This window comes from Pleurodeles waltl, chromosome 12, assembly GCF_031143425.1.
Source record: "Pleurodeles waltl isolate 20211129_DDA chromosome 12, aPleWal1.hap1.20221129, whole genome shotgun sequence".
NCBI classification, from domain to species: domain Eukaryota; kingdom Metazoa; phylum Chordata; class Amphibia; order Caudata; family Salamandridae; genus Pleurodeles; species Pleurodeles waltl.
In genome coordinates, this window is record NC_090451.1 from 121,826,243 (window position 1) to 121,834,272 (window position 8,030).

General features: G+C 42.9%; 1 non-coding gene across 1 annotated transcript; it reads right to left on the bottom strand.

Moving 5' to 3' along the window:
• Positions 1-7,587: 7,587 nt before the first annotated feature.
• TRNAH-GUG (transfer RNA histidin (anticodon GUG)) lies at positions 7,588-7,659 on the bottom strand. The gene has a single exon. It is a non-coding gene; the product is annotated as a tRNA-His (tRNA).
• Positions 7,660-8,030: the final 371 nt, after the last annotated feature.

Genomic DNA, 8,030 nt, shown 5'->3' on the forward strand with positions numbered 1-8,030 from the left:
CAGTAAAACAAATGTTTTAGTAAATAAAAGACTTTAAAATGAGGAATATAGAAAATTGTAATTTTAGTGTTAATTTTGCACCAAGAGTATTCTTTAGGGAAACAGAAGATATTGAAGACCCATCGGTAGAACTTAAATGCTGTAGCATATAAAAGCCACCATATTTGCAGTAGGAAGTTTTTAATCCCAGCTGTATGATTTGACTATTAAATTCTCTTTCTTTTTTTGTCAAAGTAGCAATGATTTCCAAATGAAAAATATTTAACTATGTACGTGTAAGGATCACTGACTGACAAGTATTTGCTGATTGAAATGCATTGCTCCTGGCTTCTTCTTGCCAGACATTCCTGCTTATTTTTTTCAAGAAATTTAGGGGCATATTTACAAGTCCCACTGGAGCATCACTTTTTGTGACACTCTGGTGGCGCTGTGCACTCTGCAGCTCACATTGACGGAGCAGATTGCCATTAAAGATAGTTTTTGTGCAGGATGGTGCCCCTTCCTGCATAAAAACAATCTTCCCCGCAACACAGCCATCCTTGCACCATGGCACAAGGATGGCTGTGTTGGCGCTCGGCAGCTATTTTAGCACCAGGGCAGAGAGAGACACAGGGATGCGCCGTATTCTTTTAAATATGGTGCATCACTGCATTTTAGAAGTGATGCAGCGCTGTGCTGCAAATTTTGGCGCAGCAGGCCCTTCGCTACTTCTAGTAAATATGTCCCTAACTGTTATGATCTTTTACCCTTACTAGCCAGACTGCTTCCTTCTTAACACCTCACTCAGCGACTTCGTTCACCTGTAGATTCTACAGAGATGTGTACCCAGGCTGTACCCAAAAAGCTTTGCAATACCCTATTAATTTGGACTCCTTTTCAGCAGCGCCCCCTTAACTACTGCTGCGCCTTCAGATTCAAAGATGGCGTTTCCCAATGTATTTGTGGCTGGCAATATGGGGCTGAGCTGAAATCCCTCTGCTAATTGCAAGGGATGGCCTGGGCATCCTTGTGGTACCTTAAAGGGGACATCTTCCTGCTAGCATTACTGGCTCTCGATGTGAGGTCCAGAATGCAAGGCTTCTAATGTGCTTTTGTGAAGGCACAAATTTACTTTCAGTTACATTGTCTTGCCACTTTCAAGGAGGCAGGATCTGAGCCGAAGCAATCTAGCGCACTTTTAGAGCGAATAAACATTTTGATACTATTTAATTTGTGAAATCACTATCGCCTTTATAATTATGTGGTAAAAGAAAAGGAGACGCCCAACTGCCGTGGCATTGCCACCCGCAATGCCGTGACTCGAATTCGAACCGAGGTTGCAGCGGCCACAACACAGAGTACTAACCACTATACGATCACAGCGAGCTACTTGGGCTTTCTGACAAGTGTTGAATGTGCCTCCTTCAGCTTTCAGTCAAGCAACCTCATCTCTTCCAGAGATGGGCTGATGCCCTTCATTTCTTCCCCCCAATGGTATGGGCTTCTCTCTCCCAGGCGTCAGTGGCAGATTTGAGGTCAGACCGTACAGAAACATCCTTCCTCAAGCTGGTGGAGAACATCAAAAGCAATTGAAAATAGCATCTCAGCAATAGTTTTACTTCTATCACAGATGCTCACACTCACGTGACACCTTCCTCGGTTACCCACCCTGACTAATTAAGCACGTGCAGTGTGTTTTTCTCACCTCCTCTGTGACTAAAGTATAAGTAGGCGCAGTCTGTGAATTGGAAGAACTTCTTCTGTTACTTTTGCATCAAGACCAGTAGAAGGGAGAAAGGGGAGTGGGGTGTTTGCGGGAAAACTCAAGAGAAACACAAGAGCAGACAAAGCTGGAGCTGGAGAACAAGGTAAGCGAAGTAGATGAGCGGCGGAGAAATGGTAGAAGTACTTCTGGATCCAACGCAAGGAGATAGGTGTTATTTCCAACTTGACAGAAGAAAAGCAAATGTTGGTGTAAATGGGTGGAAGACGAATCTTAAGAGCTGAGGAGAGAAAATGGACGGAGGTGCGAGAAAACAGGTTTAAATGATAGATGGTGAAGAGCAAAGGAAGAATGTGCCAAAAGGCTCACGCCAGTCAGCAGGATTCGAACCAGCGCGAGAGACCCCAATGGATGTCTAGTTCAGGGCCTTATCCACTGGGCCACGAACACCTGTTGTGTGAGATCAGAGTTTCATGAGGTGTAATAGATCAATGAGCCCAAAGGCCAGTGTTGTCATGATGAAATGGTACTCTATTGCATTCTTTTCTAAAAAATAGCATTTTTCGTTTTGAGTTTATTCGATTACCATAGATAAACATATCGAACAAATGTAAAACGCTGCTGTGTCTCATTCATTAACATCATACACTCTCCGCCCCATGTGCTGTGGGGCAGGAGCCTCTTTTATCAGCCAGAAAAGGACGTCTAATTAGAATTCTGTTCACGCAACTTCATCTGGATGAGGGAGGCGACCACCAGAGTCAAACTTCATCACTTATTTTGATCCCACTGTAGAGTGTACAGGAACAGATGCGAATAAATGTAAAACCTGCGTAGACTTTTAAGAAACTTTTTCAAACTTCTCTTCGACTGATCCCAAGATTAATACACATTTTAACACATCCTGGCGCAGAGGGCGCTATTTCAACGGAGTCTTTCTTCTTCTCTGGTTTCTGATGCTCAACAATAACTGATGCATGTGAATGGTCTTTAAGAGACTGATTGTGTTGCAGGAGGCCCGGGCGTCCGCGATGCTTGTGAGTACATACTGTGCCGAGAAAAGGCACAGAGCTCACATAAAGGCAGCAGACACAGGGCTCAATTACAGGCAGCAGACACAGAGCTCACATACAGGCAGCAGACACAGAGCTGACACACAGTCAGCAGACACAGAGCTCACATACAGGCAGCAGACACATAGCTCACATACAGGCAGCAGACACAGGGCTCAAATAAGGCAGCAGATACAGAGCTCACATACAGCAGGCACAGAGCTCGCAGGCAGCAGACACAGAGCTCACACACAGCAGACACAGTGCTGACGTACAGCACAAAGATGGAAAAGCACTTTCACACTCTCTTCTCTATTTCGCTCTTTCAGGGCCGCAGTTTTCCTGTCCTCACACGAGTACACCAGTCTGTTGTGTCCATTTCTAAAACCAAGCAGATGGTTATTTCTAATCTGTCCCTCGTCCTTTCATCATTCATATTGTTAGTAAACTACACACTTGATTTCCTGTACTGTCACATTCTTCTGACTTGTAGAATCAAAAGAGTACAGCCATTTAAAGACAGGCAGAGATAGAGAGATGATGGATTAAACAAAAGCAGCAGCAGGTGTGTGAAGGATGGATGAATAACCAGCACTGCTGCAGCCACAGAGAAAAAAATGTGTAACATCATCTACACTACACTACCTATACCACATTCCACCCTACACTACATGCAAATTAACTAACAACCACACCTTACATCAACCTAACCGATACATACAAATTACCCCTTCACCGAATATATACTCTATCATACACCACCCAATTCATTGGTGCTCTTTCCATTGACACCCTACACCAGAAGCACCTATACCTTTATTCCAAGCCATCTACATACGATGACCAGCTCCCATCATTCACACCATGAAGACAACATCACCGCTACCCTCTACCTCTATCTAGAACCTAAACTGCATAAACACTAACCACTATGCCATCACATTACATCACTCTCACACGCTACACCAAACAGCATATTTTAAACACCTACACCTGTTACTTCCTCATATAGCTTGATAGAGCGTTCCGACTTAATAAATTACCTGTATGGGGACGCTCTTGGGTCGATGAATCTTTTGACCTAGTGGTGCTCTCCTCACCCGAGAGTAATCAATTTAATCAAATCAATAATCAATAACGAACATAAGCAATGCCCTGATCAACATAACACTTCACAATTAATCCAGAATACATTTCGACGAAACCATGACCTTTCGGTCATGAATAACCACACCAGTTTATGCAAAGTTAGTGATTTTATTTTCCCTATATTAACAAAGCTAGCACGATATAAACATGTCTCAACACCAAATGATATATATAGATGAACATTAACAGCTGTCCATAACGGCGAAACAGATGCAATCTATGCAGCATTTGAATAATAATGCATTCGATAATAGCGATGCAAACCACTAAAACTATAATCTGTAATGAACTAATTGCATACATTGGTCAGCATAACAAGGTCTCAAATTGCATCGTGCGACAAATGAATCCTCATCTATCCTCAAATTAGCATCTGCATGTGGGACTTCATGCAAAAACAATTTAGCAACATTAATTTGGAAAACTCCTATCTAGGGCTCTTATCAAAATCAGCAGTTGGTTACCTAAAAAGAAACACAATGCAATTGTACATTTTCTTTCATATTTACCAAATTCAATCAGCATTCAAGGAAGTCTTTGTCTCACAGGTACCGGTTTCGATCAGCATGGGACGGGGGCAAGGGGGCAGGGTGGACGGGGCAATTGCCTCACAGCGGCAAGATAAAAGGACAACTATTACTTCATGCAAAGGGACGAAAAAAAATTAAAGTCTCTAGGGCGAGAATTTCTTAAAGTCTCTTTCTCTCGATTAGAGAAAGCATCAAAGTCTCATCGAACATTAATTGGCATCGAAGTCGGCAATACCGGGTAATGGGCTGGTAAAGGCGCGTGTCCAATAATGGCTGCATTCCTCTCGTGCACCTGGTTTAAATAGACAACAGTTCAAATCCAGTAGGGTCTTCCATTGGAGGGTTCATAGGTTGGCTTCAAATCGTCCAATCAAAAACTACAGTTCACAAGCTTCTACCTAGGCATACATTATCCTTGGAGTCGGGAACGTAAGTTGCAACATATTTTACCAATTAACTCACTTTCAGAGCGTCCATTGTCTGCACCTGCAGATTGACCTTGGAGCAAAGAAGAAGATGCCAGGCTGGCACGAAACCTTAAAGATAAGCATGTGAACGATCCCACTGGAAAAGTACAGCTTCAAGCAAGAATACACTTTTATTAGCACGTTGGAAAAATACGAGCATCTAAACCGTGAGACAAGGCAACTAGGCCAAAGCCTCCACTAAAGTTATGCTAAGCTAAAGGCATTTCTAACAAGCAAATCATGGCACACGTTTACGATTATGTCAGATTAGTACAATTCTAATACATCACGTTATATAAAGCACGCTTATAAATGTTGGCAAACTACTCTGAGGGCACATTTGTCCCCGTACAATCTTTATTAGTTCGGTTAAAGTCACACTTGATTATTGCGGCACTACGTTTAAGCGCTAATAAATGTAAAACCTTCATTTCAGCGTCATCAAGCTGACACCAACACATCCTTCACACCGCCTGCCCTGCACCCCACTGCTTCCTCCATTAACAATCCTCCACCAGCTACACTACACCTATAATCTACACCCTTGATTACAATCTACAACCTCTTTACCGTCTCTGATACCCTCAACATACTATGCCACTTGCACCCATAAATCATGTGGGAAATGTTACACCACAAACATCCTACAACTATTTCTTTGAGCAACAGAAGGTACACAGTATAAGACACCACACAGATTCTCAATTGATACAATTATTTTTTGTCATGACAATTTAAACTTCCACACACCCCACACCATTCACACCGCCTACAGCACCATCTGCAGGATATAGCACCTGCTACACCCCCTACGTGGTTCACTGTCACCTACTGCACCTGCACCATTCACACCCTACAGTGAATGCCTGAATACTATACACCAACTGTACATTTATCCTTACACCAGCAGTCCCCAGCAGACCATACATCGCCTTTACTGCACCGGTGCTGCTCTTTGGGGAGTGGGTTTTTTGGTTGGAGGACTAAGAGCAGACAGCAGTGCTTACTCCGCTCTAGTGAATGCAACTCTCATCTCTTAAATCCCCCAAGCACTGCCATAAACACCTTCTACCAGTACATTTCTTCCATCACATGCCTCACACCACATTCACTCTAAAATTGCAAGTCGGAAAATTCTTAAGGTGCTTCTGCCTCTTATTTTGGTAAAACGTGCCAAGAAAGTGTTTGGTGGAAGGCATGAGGGGGTATAACAGGATTAACAGTAATACAGTTGAAGAAGTCAGAATGAAATGCTGAAATCCTGGAAAAAGACAAATTAACGTGTTAGCAAATGTTCATGTAAAGAACAGTACATGAAATGTGACAAGAAAAGGTGGGTTAGTCCTTATCTTTGTGGTGTTTCCTAATTTCATTTGGGTATGCAAGGGTTTTATATGAAAGTTATGTTCAAAAGCAAATATCCAAAATAATATTTGCAGTAAAACAAATGTTTTACTAAATAAAAGACTTTATAATGAGGAATATAGAAAATGGTAATTTTAGTGTTACTTTTGCACCAAGAGTATTCTTTAGGGAAACAGAAGATATTGAAGACCCATCGGTAGAACTTAAATGCTGTAGCATATAAAAGCCACCATATTTGCAGTAGGAAGTTTTTAATCCCAGCTGTATGATTTGACTATTAAATTCTCTTTCTTTCTTTGTCAAAGTAGCAATGAGTTCCAAATGAAAAATGTTTAACTATGTACGTGTAAGGATCACTGACTGACAAGTATTTGCTGATTGAAATGCATTGCTCCAGGCTTCTTCTTGCCAGACATTCCTGCTTATTTTTTTCAAGAAATTTAGGGGCATATTTACAAGTCCCACTGGAGCATCACTTTTTGTGACACTCTGGTGGCGCTGTGCACTCTGCAGCTCACATTGACGGAGCAGATTGCCATTAAAGATAGTTTTTGAGCAGGATGGTGCCCCTTCCTGCATAAAAACAATCTTCCCCGCAACACAGCCATCCTTGCACCATGGCACAAGGATGGCTGTGTTGGCGCTCGGCAGCTATATTAGCACCAGGGCAGAGAGAGATGCAGGGATGCGCCGTATTCTTTTAAATATGGTGCATCACTGCATTTTAGAAGTGATGCAGCGCTGTGCTGCATATTTTGGCGCAGCAGGCCCTTCGCTACTTCTAGTAAATGTGTCCCTAACTGTTATGATCTTTTACCCTTACTAGCCAGACTGCTTCCTTCTTAACACCTCACTCAGCGACTTCATTCACCTGTAGATTCTACAGAGATGTGTACCCAGGCTGTACCCAAAAAGCTTTGCAAAACCCTATTAATTTGGACTCCTTTTCAGGAGCGCCCCCTTAACTACTGCTGCGCCTTCAGATTCAAAGATGGCTTCTACCAATGTATTTGTGGCTGGCAATATGGGGCTGAGTGGAAATCCCTCTGCTATTAGCGAGGGATGGCCTGGGCATCCTTGTGGTACCTTATAGGGGACATCTTCCTGCTAGCATTACTGGCTCTCGATGTGAGGTCCAGAATGCAATGCTTCTAATGTGCTTTTGTGAAGACACAAATTTGCTTTCAGTTACATTGTCTTGCCACTTTCAAGGAGGCAGGATCTGAGCCGAAGCAATCTAGCGCACTTTTAGAGCGAATAAACATTTTGATACTATTTAATTTGTGAAATCACCATCGCCTTTATAACATTGCCACCCGCAATGCCGTGACTCGGATTCGAACCGAGGTTGCTGCAGCCACAACGCAGAGTACTAACCACTATACGATCACGGCGAGCTACTTGGGCTCTCTGACACATGGTGAATGTGCCTCCTTCAGCTTTCAGTCAAGCAATTTCATCTCTTCCAGAGATGGGCTGATGCCCTTCATTTCTTCCCCCCAATGGTATGGGCTTCTCTCTCCCAGGCGTCAGTGGCAGATTTGAGGTCAGACCTTACAGAAACATCCTTCCTCAAGCTGGTGGAGAACATCAAAGGCAATTGAAAATAGCATCTCACCAATAGTTTTACTTCTATCACAGATGCTCACACTCACGTGACACCTTCCTCGGTTACCCACCCTGACTAATTAAGCACGTGCAGTGTGTTTTTCTCACCTCCTCTGTGACTAAAGTATAAGTAGGCGCAGTCTGTGAATTGGAAGAA